Consider the following 16,830-nt stretch of genomic DNA (forward strand, 5'->3'; position numbering starts at 1 on the left):
CAAGCCACAAGCTTTGGAACATATGGAGGCGAACATTCGTCCGGCTGTCACAGTCATAACGCCACTAATGTTGTGCAGAATGATCGACAGTTGGAGCCATCGTGTCATCGTGTGCCTCATTGTGTTCAAAGCCGTGGTGGGTATTTCAACGTTATTTTGTTCAGAACATAACTGCATTGTCTAAGCTTCAAAACAAAGCACAGTTTACTTTGATACGTTGCGTGGTTTATTTATCTCCAGATTTGAAAAAGTATCAGTCTTAATGAAACACTCTTTACGAGGACTGTCATTCCATTTACATGGCCAAAACCCTGCCGTAGAATACGGGACTCAAGGTGACTCGCCTTCCTAAGGAGAACCGGTGGAGAAATTGTGGTGTCACCGCCAGACACCACACTTGCTAGGTGGTAGCTTAAATCGGCCGCGGTCCATGTAGTACATGTCGGACCCGCGTGTCGCCACTGTGATCGCAGACCTAGCGCCACCACCAAGGCAGGTCTCGTGATACGAGAGAGCACTCGCCCCAGTTGGACGAGAACCTAGCTACCGCCCAGTTGTACGAGAACCTAGCTATCGCCCAGTTGTACGCGAACCTAGCTATCGCCCAGTTGTATGAGAACCTAGCTACCGACAAGATGTATGAAGCCTTTCTCTCTCATTAGCCGAGAGACAGAATAGCCATCAGCTAAGTTAATGGCTACGAACTAGCAAGGCGCCAGTTGTATCAGTGCCTATAGCTTACGAGTATTCAAGAGAGATGTATTCCAAGGACTAAATAAAAGATAAGTAATAAGCATCTACCTACTTTTCTTCTTATTCATTTATAAGTTCTCATGTTCCAGACTTCACGCCCGGCTGCTTTAGTCTTGAGTTCATTTTCAGCCATCTCTACTTCACGGTGTCGGCCCAGCTACCGACACAACATTTATTGGCGACGAGGATGGGATTTTCAAGTCACAGATGTTGAAATTGAAAGAGTCGCATTCTCGGGAGGACGCATTGTTGCTCTTTTTGTCTTCGTATCGCTCTCAGCCCCGAGATGGTCGCTCGCCGGCTGAGTTGCTCCACGGTCGTCCTCATCGCACCTTGATGTCTTTGCTGCATCCGCCGCATCAGGTTCCTGTGCAGCGGCAGACTCCTGCTTTTGCTCCAGGCGACGTTGTATTTTATCGCAACTATCGAGGTTCACGGCGTTGGCTCGCAGGGCGCATTCTTCGCTGCCTCGGCCGCGCGATGTATTTGGTTTTGGGGGCCTCTGGTGAGGTGCGTCGGCATCTCAATCAGCTGCGCCTCTGTCGTCGCTCGGGTTCTGCCGCTCCCCGTCTGCTTTCAGCGACGGTGCCGTCCGGTCAGCGCCCTGGGGACCCATCTACTGGCTCGCCTCATCCCCAGGTGTTACCGACGATGCCTTCCATTTTGCCCCATGGCGACGCGCCGCCGCCGCCGCAGCAGCAGCAGCCGCCGCCGCCGCCGCTTGTTCTCCCGCCGGCGCCGCCCGCATTCGACGCTTCGTTGCAGCCGCCAAGCGCCTCCCAGGGTCACGCGCCGCCGATCGCTTCCCGTGACCAGCTGTCCTCCGCCATGGACCTTCCGCCCGCTCCGAACCACATGACGTCATCGCGCGTCGGCTACCCCGACGCAATGGAAATCGACCCTTCGGTCCCTCCTGTCTCATTACGGGCGCATACACCGCATGTTGACGTGCACCCTGGGCTAGTTTTTCAGGCGTTTCCTAGCTCCCCTCGGACCGTATGGCCGGGTGCGGGTGGCACAGCCTCGCCTGTTGTTAGGCTCCCCACCTCATCGCATACGTCAACATGTGGTCCTCCCCACGGCGGGCGGAAGCCTTATCACACGACCGTTCGCCGATTTGCGGGGGAGGAATGTGGTGTCACCGCCAGACACCACACTTGCTAGGTGGTAGCTTAAATCGGCCGCGGTCCATGTAGTACATGTCGGACCCGCGTGTCGCCACTGTGATCGCAGACCTAGCGCCACCACCAAGGCAGGTCTCGTGATACGAGAGAGCACTCGCCCCAGTTGGACGAGAACCTAGCTACCGCCCAGTTGTACGAGAACCTAGCTATCGCCCAGTTGTACGCGAACCTAGCTATCGCCCAGTTGTATGAGAACCTAGCTACCGACAAGATGTACGAAGCCTTTCTCTCTCATTAGCCGAGAGACAGAATAGCCATCAGCTAAGTTAATGGCTACGAACTAGCAAGGCGCCAGTTGTATCAGTGCCTATAGCTTACGAGTATTCAAGAGAGATGTATTCCAAGGACTAAATAAAAGATAAGTAATAAGCATCTACCTACTTTTCTTCTTATTCATTTATAAGTTCTCATGTTCCAGACTTCACGCCCGGCTGCTTTAGTCTTGAGTTCATTTTCAGCCATCTCTACTTCACGGTGTCGGCCCAGCTACCGACACAACAGAAATCAAAATACTCATCTGCCTCAGAGCCCAGTTTGTTCACGTATACTGCCTGAGGACACTTCGGTAGGTAGCTGTGTTCCTACATATACAATTTACCCCTTACCCTACTGTACTCTCGAACGGGGCATGGGAAGAGAGGCTGCCGATAAACCTCTGTACGAGCTATAATTTATCTAATTTTCTGGCTTCAGTCATTAGGGAGGAAGGAAAGTGTTCCTTAACTCTTCTTCGAACAAACGCTTTTCGTTGTATCTTCTCTCTCTTTCCTGTTAATTCTACCTCATTAAATGCTCACCCCCTTACTTTTCAACTTACATGTTGGATGTTTAAAAATGAATATAAGGAATTTAAGGCTTTGTAGCATTTATTACATTCAACTTACAATTATAAATAATACATAAAATAAAAGAGTAACTGAAACAGTTTTTCTTGCAAGTGTTCGGTGTGAGTACCATTTGCGACACACTGAGTCGGCAGGCGAGTTCTTCCCAAACTTTGATCAGTGTGTCTGGAATAGCAGTCCCAACAATTCTGTTTCTATAGTCGGGTAGATCAGCTGGTAGCGAGGCATGTCCACATGATTCTTTATAAACCCCGAAGGTAAAAATCTCATCGCGTCAGATCGAGTGTGAACATGGAGCTCATGCGAAATAAGTTCTGTCATCCGGCCCCTATAGGCCAAATCCAGCACCGTTTAACCAGCCGCGTACTGAGTATGCCAGTGAGGTGAGGCGCCATCTTGCTGCCAAGTGAAGTTCCATTGTTCCGCTTCTTCCAGTTGAGGAAAGACCCATAGTTCTGGCGCATCAAGATAAGAAACACCATTTACACTTGCTTCGCAGAAAAATAAAGGCCTACGAACTTTCCGCTGGGATACGACACAAAAAACGTTCAATGTAGGGGAGTCTCGTTGCAGCTGTACCATCTCGTAGGGGTTTGCTGACCTCCAGATGCGCAAATTATTTTTTTTTCATATTTTCACTTAGCTAGATAGTCGATTCATTACTTAAGACGACACGATCCAGAAAATTTTCTTCGTCAGGCAGCAGCATTTCGTTTGCAAAGTTCATACACAAGTCGTAGTCTGTAGGCTTAAGAACTTGTAATTACTGCGAACGATAAGGTCGTTGTTGTAAGCGTTTCCGTAAAAGTCTCCACAGAGATGTTACAGAAATTGCTAATACAAGACTAGCCTTCCGAACTGAGTTCTCCGGGCTAAGCGTGAAAGGCTCGTTCAACACGCTCTCCAGTCACTCTTAGTCGTTCCATACCCTTCCCTTTGCGCACACGTATACAAACTAACCTGTTTGAGTTACTCTTTCATTTGATGTATTGTTCGTAATTGTCAGTTGAATGCAGTAGATGCTACAAAGCCTTAGAACCCGTATATTCATTTTGAAACAACCTGGATATCGAATTTATCCAATACACAGTCACATAAATTTGCCTATTCATATGATTCAGCAATTGCCACTCAACGAAAGTCATTTAAATAGCTAGAAACTACCCTGAATAGTGATTTACACACTTATACTCAATGGCACTTTAAATCAAATCCCTCTAAATCTGTAAGTATCACTATGCATCTAACAATAGCAAAGCTGACAGGAAGTTGAGCCTTGATCGCTGCGGAGAAACAACTAAACATGAAAACACACCTAAATACTTACGAGTTAAACTTGACTGTACACTTTCCTACAGACACGACCAAGAAGAAGTGAAGTGAAAGCTGATATCCAGAAACTCTTTACCAGCCAAACTAGCAGCCAGCTCATGGGGAACCGACGCAAACACATTGTTCACATCAGCATTGGCTCTTGTATCTCGTGGTTCAGCAGAGTATTGCACCCCAGTATGGGCAGTGAGCGTCAGCACAAAAGAAACTGATTTTGAGCTCAGTGAATCAATGAAGACCATAACTCGCTAAATGAAACCGACCCGCACAACCTGGCTCCCACTGCTAGCCAACAGCCAACCACCAACATCAGACGCAAGGTGTAGTAAAAAAAGGAGTGCAAAAAGATATCAAGCCAGTGCAGTCCCCATTTCATCAGCATTTGCACAAAAATGATCGACTGAAGTCGCGGACGCAACCCCGGAAGACTATTCAAAGGTTAAAAGATTTTGAGGAAGAAACAGACTGAAAAGAACACTGGCGAAGAAGACCTCCAATAAATGCATCCCCTATTGCTGACATGGCCAAATAAGTTCTTGGTTCTGACCTTCCAAGACGATTCTGGACAAGATTAAACAGATGAAGGGCTGGAACTGTTCACTGTAAAAGCTTAATGAGAAAGTAGAATCCTGGAAATGATTCTTTCTGTCAGTGTGGTGAATTTCAAACTAAGGACCATATTTTAAACTGTGCACTTTGCGGTTCTCGAAGGAGGAGGGATTAAAGACATCCACAATATCTCTGGAGAAGCCTTTCAGTGGCTGAATAATCTTCAATGTGTACAGTGTATGTGACAGTAATGTGTACTTTCATATGTTATCTGGTTTATAATGATTCGTGTTTTTATACTATGTGATGTATTATTGTAATGTATTCAGATTTTGTGATGCATTATGGTCTTCGCCCTGTCGAGGGAATACGTATATTGTTCGGCGCTGAAAATAAAAACAACCTACACACTGACATGTGTACCTATTAAGGTACCACATATAAAAATATCTGCACTATACACGTCACATCCTGAATATATACCTAGTAAGAGCCACAGACTGAAGAAGAGGGCCGCGCGGGATTAGCCGAGCGGTCTAGGGGCGCTGCAGTCATGGACGGTGCGACTGGTCCCGGCGGAGGTTCAAGTCCTCCCTCGGGGATGGATGGGTGTGTTTGTCCTTAGGATAATTTAGGTTGTAGTGTGTAAGCTTAGGGACTGATGACCTTAGCAGTTAAGTCCCATAAGATTTCACACACATTTGAACATTTTTTTGAAGAACAGTACTCGAGAATCGGTCTCACATGTATATTGCCAAACACTCCTTTCACAAATGAATTAAAGTTCTTTTTATTCCAATGAATCTTAGCTTTGTATCTGCTTTTCCTACTGTTAGTTTTGCTTGGTCGTTCCACTTCACGCCGCTGCGGGAAACTACTCCTAGGTATTTTACCATTGCTACTGTTCCAGCAATTTTCACCAGTAGCGTAATGGACCTCTTCGCCTCCTATATACGCAATTCGTTACATTTATTTACGTCCAGTCTCAACTGCAAATCCCTTCATCAATCAGCGATCCTCCGCGGGACCTCCTACATTTCGCTACTATCTTCCAGGTCGCAGCTTAGCAAAAGACAGCAGCATCGCCTGCGAACAATCTCATGTTACTTAACCAAGTTATCCTCTAGATCATTTATATACTCTTGATGCAAAACGTAAGGACAAACTAACTTTAGCGTGACGTGTATATGCCAAGTAACATAGCTCGGTGAAACGTGTATCACGCTTAGGAAGATCAGCTACAGACTAATTCAGAAAGTAACAGAAAGAAATATGCAATGAGGCGAACAGAAATGACGCTTTTCTTCAAAAGTAATAATTACGCTGAAGCCATGGATTTGTGTGGAGATTCTGCAATACGTTTCCCAACTTGAATCCCATCGATCACGTATGGGATGCGTTGGCAATACGTATTGGAGCACATCCACAAGTACCAAGGACCATCTAGCAGTTGTTGACCGCGCTGGTAAAGAAATGGGACACCCTACCACAAAAACCCCTTACCAACGTTTGTGATTAGAATCGGAACGCGTTGCAAAGGATGCAATGCTACCCATCTTGATCACACACCCTATTAAGAGCTCTTTCCTGCCTTTTGTAATGTCCAAAAAACAATCGTGAATCGTGATGACCTCAGTGTGCTTATTGTTTTTGTATAACAGTGTCATGTCTGTTCGCTTCATCGCGCATTTCTTTCAGTTTCCTTCAGTATTAGTATACCATGGCAGTTAGTTTTATGTGTGGTCCAAGTTTCATCGAGCTATGTTACTTGGCAGTGACACATAACTATGAAACATTTTATAAAGTACAGACAGGGAGCACATTTAAGACTCGCTTTCGTGAATGCTTGTTCTACAAAAACGATGAGAATTCATCTGAGGTAACTTTTGCAGAACGTCTCAAAATCCTCTTCCTCCTCCAGTCCTGCTTAGCATGTAAATTTTACCTATAGCTGACAAGGACTACAAAATGAACCCTTCACAAGAGTTTGAAATATTGCAACGTTCCTACCTACATTTAAAAGATTTGATGATGATTAGCTTGCATTGAAAAGTAGACCCTATTTTAATTTATAGTATCCGCTATATAATGTGTCCGCACATCAGTCTGGCTTTAGCTGTCGCAGCGGTCGCACGCTCCTCAAGTTTGCTCCGTGAACGTTCAGTGTTTACGCCAGTGTTTTCGAGTTTCGTGATCGTTTATTGACGTTTTGCACGTGAATTAAGCGTTATCAATTGAGCATTTTGTCTTCGTCGTGTCATCTTTCTACGTAGTGCTGTTGGGATTTCGGCGTTGTCCGAGATTTCTTCGCTGCAGAACACCATGGCAAACTCCGTGAGAAAAAACACCGTGATTTTCACCTTCGACAGGTACACTCGTCGAGTACAGCCCTCTGAACTTGAAATACACGACTGGATTACCGAGGTAATTGGCCTTTATTCTGAATCTGTTCATACCATGCAGCTAGACTCTGATGAATACTGCATTTTTGTAAAATTTAACGATTCCGTGAGTGTAGACCGTTTCTGGCAAAATTTGGTTATGAAACGGAATTTATACACCGTGATGGTACTAAAAGTAATGTAAAACTCCGGAATTCCGAGTCTGTAATTAGGAATGTTAGGGTTTTGAATATTCCCATAGAAGTAGACAACTCGAAAATTAAAGAAGTCCTTTCAAAATATGGGGTTGTCAGGCAAATAGTCAACGAAAGGTGGGCTTCGCATTTCAAGCTGCAGTGCTTTAACGGCATTCGCTCCGTGGAGATGGAAGTGAAGGCAAACATTCCCTCCCACATCTTTGTTGACGGGCACAAGGCGCATGTTATGTACTCAGGGCAAACCCCTACATGTCATGTATGTAACGAGTCTGGTCATCTCCGTCAGGACTGCCCTCGCCGTGTTTTTGTGCTAACAAATAACCTTACGCAACGCCGGAAATTAACACTCAACGATTTGTTGCCAGCCAGTAATACAACAGAGCCGGCGGCTGTTGTGGATCCTGTTACTACCTCTGAAAATGTTGCACTTAATGTTAATGACTTTCTGTCTTTAAAACCTGCATTAACTGCTGAAATTCCGTCCCGTGACAGCGAGATTCCCACTAAAAAGCGTCCTCTAGAGGACACTGAAAAAAATGTTGATGAAGACTCTTCCTGTGAAACACCCGTTGCTAGGAGGCCGAAGCCCAGTCATGAAGATCTGTTGGAAGTGGAAAAAGGAGATGGAATGCAGGTCGATGTGGCTCCCACTTCCGCACAAGGACTTATACCGCCACGAACAAATAGTGACGCAGCTGGTAGTGACCTTTCACAGAAATGTGACCCTGAGCCTGAGGTCACGACTGAAATAACCGCATCAAGTGCACAACCCATACAGTACGAGGAAGTACCAAGTAAACAACCTGCTGAGTCCGAAGCGCAACGCCGCGCCGATGGAGGAAATAAACAAGCATCACCGCCTCGCCAGCAAGACAGCACAACAGACACCACGCCGGAACCAAATATTGACGACTCGCAAGCCACGGCCGTTGCCCCATTCAGCCACCGCCGGCGGCAGCGACCGACACCGGGTCTTGCTGTCACGCGTCATCAAGCGAAAGCCACACCAGAGAAGAAAGACATCAAGAGAAAGAATATTAAACATGAAGCCATCAGGGCCAACACTGACGAGGAGAAAGAGAATGGCCACAGTGAATTATAGCAATGCATTGTCGGGATTTCAGGATACTTTTCTTCTCAAGCTCTTTGTTTAAAAGCAGTGCAAATTTTACTAGAAATTTAGTACATGTAATGGGCACAAGCTTGTAAAGATCGTGCCTTGTAGGGAAGCACGTTGCTGCTATAATCATACCGATCCTCATCCCAAATAGCTTCTTATGGTATGTCTGTGATGCAAGCTTATAGCATTACTACTATTAACATTAATAAAATACAGTCACCCTTGAAATTGGCAGCACTAAAAGAATTCTTGTACCAGTCCGGGACAGATATCGCGTTGCTACAAGGAGTTGCGATAACGGAATTTCGGATCCCAAGCTTTTTTGAAATTGTTAATGTTTCTACGGAAGCCAATATCGGTACAGCCATTCTTATAAGGGAAGGCATTCCGGTGACTGAAATCGAACGACTAGAATCAGGAAGAGCCATAGGCATAAAAATATTCGATGTGACAGTGCTTAACCTTTACGCCCCATCAGGAAATTCCCACAAACTGGATCGTGCGAAGTTTTTTCAAGATGAACTGATTTATTTATTGAAGAAAAATCCGTGTTCTCTTATACTAGGTGGAGATTTTAAACCAGAAAGATCAACAACCCAACTTCAGCTACTCGCCACAGTTAAAAAAGTTAGTAAGTGATCTACACCTTAAGGATGTGTGGGAACTTCAGCACCCGACGTCAGTCGGGTTCACATATATAACCAGCCACTCCCGCAGCAGACTAGATAGAATTTACGTGTCACCAAATTTGCAAAATTATTTATTAAACGTTGAAACTATTCCCGTGTATTTTAGCGATCACAGTACACTTTTAACTTGTTTTAATTTAAGTGTACAGCCAACCCGACGATTCAGAGGCCAATGGAATTTAAATATCTCTGTTTTAAAACTTCCTGGCAGATTAAAACTGTGTGCCCGACCGAGACTCGAACTCGGGACCTTTGCTCTCCTCGCAGGAGAGCTTCTGTAAAGTTTGGAAGGTAGGAGACGAGGTACTGGCAGAAGTAAAGCTGTGAGTTCCGGGCGTGAGTCGTGCTTCGGTAGCTCAGATGGTAGAGCACTTGCCCGCGAAAGGCAAAGGTCCCGAGTTCGAGTCTCGGTCGGGCACACAGTTTTAATCTGCCAGGAAGTTTCATATCAGCGCACACTCCGCTGCAGAGTGAAAATCTCATTCTGGATCTCTGTTTTAACTGAGGAAGAACTGGAACAGGAAATAAGAGTAGCGTGGACTATGTGCCTCCGCACAGTAGACAAGCACCCAACAGTCATTGACTGGTGGACTAGGAGGGCTAAACCAAGGCTGCGGAAAGTTGTCATGCAGTATAGTGCAGCGAGGCACAGGGAGTTGAGGAATACAATGGAGTTTTATTATAAAGTTTTAAGAGACTTATATCAACAGGCCCATGATGACGTAATTCGTCTGAATGATATCAAAAAAATAAAAAGCCGAGTTATTAAGCATTAAACGGCAACAGATGGAGGGACTCAAAATTAAATCGAAAGTCACATCAGTCGTAGCAGATGAAACAGCTTCTCTGTATCACTTGGTGTGGCATGCTAAAAACAGACGTCTAACTTTAATTGATGAAGTCCAGACGCATACTGGTACGAGGCTCACATGCCAGAAACAAATACTGGACGAAGTCCACAGGTACTATGAAACCTTATATGCCCCTACCACAGTGGAAGATACAGCTTTCGAGGACTTTCTCACTATTTTAGGTCCACAATTGTCGGGAACAGATAACGCTGACATCCTGTCACCTATTACTAAAGATGAAGTGCATGAGGCAGTGCGTAACTCACCTCTCAAAAAATCTCCGGGACTTGATGGCCTCCCTGTGGAGTTTTATGCCCGCTACTGGTCTATAATTGGGGACAAGATCACTTCCATGGCAAATGAGGTCCTGAACGGAAAACCGGTCCCTGCAGAGTTTAAGGAAAGTAAAATAGTACTGATTCCTAAGAGTAAAGGCAAAACCAACTTAAACAATTTTCGGCCTCTTTCGCTACTAAATTCTGATTACAAAATAATTTCGCGTATTATCAACAAAAGACTCTCTGCCTTTTCCAACAAAATATTGAGTCATCATCAATCTTGTTCTCCGACCAGAACGATATTAGAAAGTCTATCTGCATACAGAGACGTCATTGCAATTACCTCAGTGACAAGTATAAAATGTGCGTTAATCTTTATAGATTTCAACAAAGCTTTTGACCGCGTTAGTCATAGATACCTCTTTGCGACGCTGTCAAGAATGGCTTTCCACCCCCAGATTGTGAACATGCTAAGGAATATTGCAACAGGTATAAATGCGAAAATAGCAATCAATGGCCAAACATCTAAACCCATACAGATAAGGCGAGGGGTTCCACAGGGCAGTCCCTTATCTATGTTTTTATTTTCTGTATCTTTAGAGCCCTTCCTCCGCACTGTCCACGCAAGATTAAAAGGCATAAAATTGAGTGGTGAGAAAACTGTCACACGAGCTTATGCTGATGACGCGGGCGTTGTAATAAGAAATAAGGAGGAGACAGTTACACTGGAAAGAGAAATCCAAAGGTATTGTCTAGCGTCGGGAGCGACAGAAAATGAAAACAAAAGCCATATATTGAATCTACGGGGCCTAGATCACCTTCGACTGGCATGGGCAAAACAAGACAACAAACATAAAACTTTGGGAATAACCTTAATGGCATGTCCGATGAGGATGGCTGCTTTTAACTGGACGGAAACTAGGAGGAAAGTTCATGGTGCTGTTATGGAGAACATCCATCGAACTATGGACCTGGTGCAAAAAGTCAGATTCATCAACTCCTGCGTTTTGTCTAAAGCGTATTTCACTGCGCAGGTATTTCCAATCCCTAAACTAGTAGCGAAAGGGATCATGTCCACTGTTACCAATTATTTATGGCGAGGAGACATATTCAGGGTTGGTGCGACTACCGTTATACTGGATGTCAGAAACGGGGGCCTCGGTTTGGTGGATGTTCGCAATAAAGCGTCTGCTCTGTTCCTCAAACGGACTTTCCATATACTCAGAGAACTTCCACAATGTATAACCGCAAAGCTCTTTGAGGCTGTGACACCCCATAGCCTGCAAGTACCGATTGATGTGCGAAGGATTAATGCCCATCTCCAGTATGTGAGTAACTTTTTCCTCGAAGCAAGTTATCTTAGTGACGAAATCAGAAGCAACACACGTATCACAGCGCGCGACATCATACTTGAAAGGAAGTTAAATGAGGGTAGAAACAAAATTGAAACGAAATTCCCAAATTGTGACTGGAAAGCTGTATGGCGGAACATCAGCTATGCCGGGCTATCTACAGACGCGATTTCCGCATGGTACAAAACAGTTAATAATGTCATCAGCACCAACGAGAGACTATATGGGATCGGTTTAAACCAGACACACCTTTGTGGAAAATGCAATCTGGTGGATACACTCAGCCACAGATTCACCTGTGGTGGCAATGCGCATAACTGGAATTGGATCAGGCAACAAATCGCTTTTCTCACTAGATCCTCTACGGAATATATAACGCCATCGCTCCTCCTGAGACCAGACTTGACATACTTTCCGAAATTAAAAACCAACGCCATTAGCTGGTTACTGGGAAAATATGTTAGTTATGTCATCCACACACTTGGGTCGGACAACGAGATAGAATTCCGCGTTTAAATGAAGTGTGAATATGCAAAAATCAGCACGTATCGCAACCACAAGAAGCACTACGGCAGCATGCTGAAGATCATTTTTGAAAGAATGGGTGTTGGTTAAATATGTGGAACCACTACAACACCTTGAACGAGAACGAACAGAAGAAAATTAAAAATCACTTAGTTTCTTATTATTATTTACTATTACCTTGCTTCCGGAACATATATTTTTTTTTTCAAAAAATTTTGTTCAAAATTACTCGTGTTCGACTTCCAAAGTATTTGTGTGATTCGAGAAGAATTGTTAAGTTTTTTTTTTTTTATCAGTGTTCAGTTTCTACTCAGAGAAGGTTTCTTTGTCTTTCTTACATCGGAGAATTGAAATATTGTGTTAAGATTTCTGCACACTTAGTGTTATGACCCAACAGGGAACATGAAAAAGGGGTGGGAGGGGTTTGGGCCTCGACGCACTGGCAGTGCCGTGAACAGACCCCACTGCTAGTGCGGCGTGTACCACGCCCTGACCATCCTAAAAATACAAAAATAAATAAATAAATAATAAAAAATAAATAAAAAATAAAAAGAAAATAAAAGTGGTAAATAAAAATTGGATTGCTGGGAAAAAAAGGAAGGATAAAAAAGTGGATAGAAAAAAACAAAAAAGTGGTAAAAAAGTTAAAAAAAGAAAAAAAAGGGGTAGCGTCAAAAAAAAAAGTGGTCTTGCGGTAGCGTTCTTGCTGCCTGCGCACGGGGTCCCGGGTTCGAATCCCGGCGGGGTCAGGGATTTTTTTCTGCCTCTGGACCTCGGGGTGGTTGTGTCGTCATCATCATCATCATTCGTCCCTATTTCGGTCGGAGGAAGGCAATGGCAAACCACCTCCACTAGGACCTTGACTAGTACAGCGGTGCGGGTCTCGCGCATCGTCCCCTACATCATTATAAATTGTTCAAATTAGCCCATTCCTTTTGGAAAGTAGAACTACGTACAATGACTTTCAAATGTATGCACAGGGTGTTCGGAAATTCCCTTACATACTTTTAACATTATAAAATGTTCAAATTAGCCATTTCTTTTAGAAAGTAGAACTACGTACAATGTTTTTTCAAATGTATTGCACGGGGTGTTCGGAAATTCCCTTACATACTTCTAAGACTTGTAGAGGGTAACAAGAACATATTTTGAACAGGAACCCATGTCCGGAAACGTCATTCTCGACGTTACAGAGCGTCGAAGTTACAGGCGCCGGCAGCTGTAAATGTGTGTATACACAGGGTGTTCCGTTATGATGTTGCAAACTGTCTAGGATGATGGAGGCGGATAAATGAATCAATTTGAAGTAAGGGTCCGTGGTTCTGAAATGAACGAGTCGAAAGTTACAAGCGAAAATCGTTCTGATATCTCTTAAAGTGGACTACATGTACCGCTACTGTTTCTGCTAAGAATGTAGGGTATGCATCTTTCAGAGGTGGTAGATGGACGAAAACAAGGAAGAAATGTTAAGTAAACTTGGGCTCTAAGTGCACACTTGTGGAGCTATGAGCACTTGTACATCTTCGCAACTTTGAGAGTCATCTCATCTACTGAATAAGAACCCGTAGTTCTTAAGGTATACATTTAAGAGTCCTTGTTTCCCAGACATTGTTTCTCGTTTTGGTCCATACTAACACCTCTGAAACTTGCCTATACTAGAATTAGCAACAACAGTACCGGTACGTGTATTCCACTGTCAGATGTATCAGAAGGATTTTCGCTTCTCGTAACTCTGGACTCGTTCATTTTCGAACCAGAGACCCTTACTTCATATTTATACATATATCCGTCTCCATCATCCTAGAAAGTCTGTAACATCCTCACGGAATCACACTGTGTATACACACATTTACAGGTGCTGGCGCCTGTAACACTGACGGTCTGTAGCGTCGTTGGGTGACGTTTCCGGGCATGGGTTCAGGTTTGTAATGGGAATTTCCGAACATACAGTATATAATACCCTTATTTCATTTTGACAAATAACAGAACAGCTTGACATGTTCATAGGTGTAGATTCATTTAGTGTAAATTACCAATCTGTAAAACTGTGCTTACAATAATCATATACAAATTGTACAGTTTTGGACGTGTCATGGTGTTATGCTCTTCCGAAGGATATTGACATCTGTTAAACCACAACTAAGTACGTTTATGTAAAATAATTCTTATATTTTAGATAACAGTAAGGCCAAGGTCTAATTTTGTAAGCTTCTGAAAGTGACAAATTAATTTGTTGAAACTGGTAAAGCAAAATAAAAATATCTGTGCGACTGAAAACTGATTTTTATTCTGAAAAACAAAAAGAAAATACTGAAATTGCTGATAAAGTAACAGGTGTGAATAAAATAATAGATCCAATACGTGTTACAAACTAACGAAATAGTGATAACAGATTTTTTATAACACAGGGTGTCTCACACAAAACCAGCACACCTCAAGTACCGATTAATGAGCTGTAGTCGAACTGCTTGTGAAGTGGCACACTGTCTCGAAAGTTGGCTACACTGCATTTTATCTGAAAGTTGAGTGCAGCTGTGTGTTCGTGCGGCAGTTGCTATGAGATGCTTGTATTGTTGAGTTGTTATAGAAATGTGGCAGTTTACGTTAGAACAGCAAATTGATGTTGTGGAGTGTTACACAAAGGGAGACTCTATCGAGGAACGTAAACAAACGTTTACTTTCAACGTCAGCTGCAAACGGCTATGTGGACAGCTCGCTTTAGTTCATATCAGATGAGGCCTGGTTTCATTTGTCAGGTTACGTAAATTCGTGCAATTGTAGATACTTGTCGCAGGACAGCCCACATGTTCCGCATGAAGAACATCTCCACTTAGAGAAGATAGTTTTTCAATGCGCATTGTCTAGCATGCGAATTGTTGGCCCCATATTTTTCAATTACACTTAAACAGAGCCAGATCTAGAGATCATTGAGTCTTCCCATGCACAATTAACAGAAGCTGTATTTCAAGAAGATGGAGCAACTGCTCACATATTCAACCAAATTATGGCCCAAATTACCAACATGTTACCTGAAGACAGAAATAACAGTAGTGGCCTCTGGCTTCCAACGTCCCCGGATTTAACACCGTGTGAGTTTTATTTATGGGACACACTAAAAAGCAAAGTTTATACTGACAGTCCTCGAACAATAGACAATCTTAAACGGAAAATTACTAGAGAAATTAGCAACAGCACACATGCAGAATTACAGCATGTTGCTGATAATGTCATCGCACAAAGTCAGCAAAGCGTGGATGGCTATGGCCATCACTTCCACCATCTCTTATGAACACGTAACTACATGCTTTTTAATATTACTATTCTTTACATGGAGCGAAAGGCTATTTAGAATTTGTACAGAAACCAAATGGCAGTTATAAGAGTCGAGGAACATGAAAGGGGAGCAGTGGTTGGGAAGGGAGTGAGACAGGGTTGTAGCCTCTCCCCGATGTTATTCAATCTGTATATTGAGCAAACAGTAAAGGAAACAAAAGAAAAATTCGGAGTAGGTATTAAAATCCATGGAGAAGAAATACAAACTTTACGGTTCGCCGATGACATTGTAATTCTGTCAGAGACAGCAAAGGACTTGGAAGGGCAGTTGAACGGAATGGATAGTGTCTTGAAGGGAGGATATAAGACGAACATCAACAAAAGCAAAACGAGGATAATGGAATGTAGTCGAATTAAGTCGGGTGATGCTGAGGGAATTAGATTAGGAAATGAGACACATAAAGTAGTAAAGGAGTTTTGCTATTTGGGTAGCAAAATAACTGATGATGGTCAAAGTAGAGAGGATATAAAATGTAGACTGGCAATGGGAAGGAAAGCGTTTCTGAAGAAGGGAAATTTGTTAACATCGAGTATAGATTTAAGTGTCAGGAAGTCGTTTCTGAAAGTATTTGTATGGAGTGTAGCCATGTATGGAAGTGAGACGTGGACGATAAATAGTTTGGACAAGAAGAGAATAGAAGCTTTTGAAATGTGGTGCTGCAGAAGAATGCTGAAGATTAGATGGGTAGATCACATAACTAATGAGGAGGTATTGAACAGAACTGGGGAGAAGAGGAGTTTGTGGCACAACTTGACAAGAAGTAGGGACCGGTTGGTAGGACATGTTCTGAGGCATCAAGGGATCACAAATTTAGCATTGGAGGGCAGCGTGGAGAGTAAAAATCGTAGAGGGAGACCAAGAGATAAATACACTAAGCAGATTCAGAAGGATGTAGGTTGCAGTAAGTACTGGGAGATGAAGAAGCTTGCACAGGATAGAGTAGCATGGAGAGCTGCACCAAACCAGTCGCAGGACTGAAGACCACAACAACAACATTCTCGTTTAGTTGCCAACGGCCTTGCCGCAATGGTAACACCAGTTCCCGTCAGATCCCCGAAGTTAAGCGCAGTCGGGCTGGGCTAGCACTTGGATGGGTGACCATCTAGTCTGCCAAGCGTTGTTGGCAAGCGGGGAGCACTCAGCCCTTGTGAGGCAAACTGAGGAGCTACTTGATTGAGAGGTAGCCGCTCCGGTCTCGGAAAGTGACAAATGGCCAGGAGAGCTGTGTGCTGACCACATGCCCCTCCATATTCGCATCCAGTGACGCCTATTGGCGGCCGGTTGATACCGTTGGGCCTTCATGGCCTGTTCGGGATGAGATTAGTTAGTTAGTTATTCTCTTTTAGCTAGTTCATTGTTATTCGAATCTCGAGTTTGTGCCAAAGCAGTTTCTTGTGGGATGCACTGTATAATTTTGTT

General features: G+C 43.8%; 1 protein-coding gene across 1 annotated transcript in view; it reads right to left on the minus strand.

Annotated features, from left to right (window-relative positions):
* Nucleotides 1-16,830, minus strand: part of LOC126416918 (uncharacterized) — a 333,588-nt gene that overhangs the window by 12,766 nt on the left and 303,992 nt on the right. The gene's annotated exons all lie outside the window — the stretch shown is intronic.

The sequence above is a fragment of the Schistocerca serialis genome, chromosome 8 (genome assembly GCF_023864345.2).
Source record: "Schistocerca serialis cubense isolate TAMUIC-IGC-003099 chromosome 8, iqSchSeri2.2, whole genome shotgun sequence".
Taxonomy (NCBI): Eukaryota; Metazoa; Arthropoda; class Insecta; order Orthoptera; family Acrididae; genus Schistocerca; species Schistocerca serialis.